Source organism: Arachis duranensis, chromosome 8 (genome assembly GCF_000817695.3).
Source record: "Arachis duranensis cultivar V14167 chromosome 8, aradu.V14167.gnm2.J7QH, whole genome shotgun sequence".
Classification (NCBI taxonomy): Eukaryota; Viridiplantae; Streptophyta; class Magnoliopsida; order Fabales; family Fabaceae; genus Arachis; species Arachis duranensis.
Window position 1 is genome coordinate 4,333,419 of NC_029779.3, and position 664 is coordinate 4,334,082.

Consider the following 664-nt stretch of genomic DNA (forward strand, 5'->3'; position numbering starts at 1 on the left):
GATTTTTATGATTTTCTAATTTTTTTGTATTTTTATTAATTTTTTTCGAAAAACATTTTTGAAAAAAAATGAAAAATTTTTGAAAAAGATTTTTGAAAAGAAAATTACCTAATCTGAGCAACAAGATGAACCGTCAGTTGTCCATACTCGAACAATCCCCGGCAACGGCGCCAAAAACTTGGTGCTGTTGCCGGATCAAAAGAGAACTTGGCGCTGTAGTTGCACGTAATTGTAATTAGAACAATCCCCGGCAACGGCGCCAAAAACTTGGTGGACGAAATTGTGATCCTTAAAATTGGTCTCCTTGTACTTATATGGAATTTGAAATTGGCACGAGTGATCACAACTCCGTTCAACTAAACCAGCAAGTGTACTGGGTCGTCCAAGTAATAAACTACCTTGTAAATCTCAGTTAGGCGAATTAAACATGATACTTGATTAGATTCAAAATAAAATAATAAAAGGAAATAATAAAAGGGACAGAACACTTATGCAGATTCATTGGTAGGAATTTCAGATAAGCGGATGGAGATGCTGTAGAGCCCAAGGACGCCTGCTCTCCTACTACTTCTACTCAATCCTTCTTACTCCTTTCCATGGCAAGCTTTGTATAGGGGTTCACCATCAGCTGTGGCTACTTTCAATCCTCTCGGGAAAATGATCC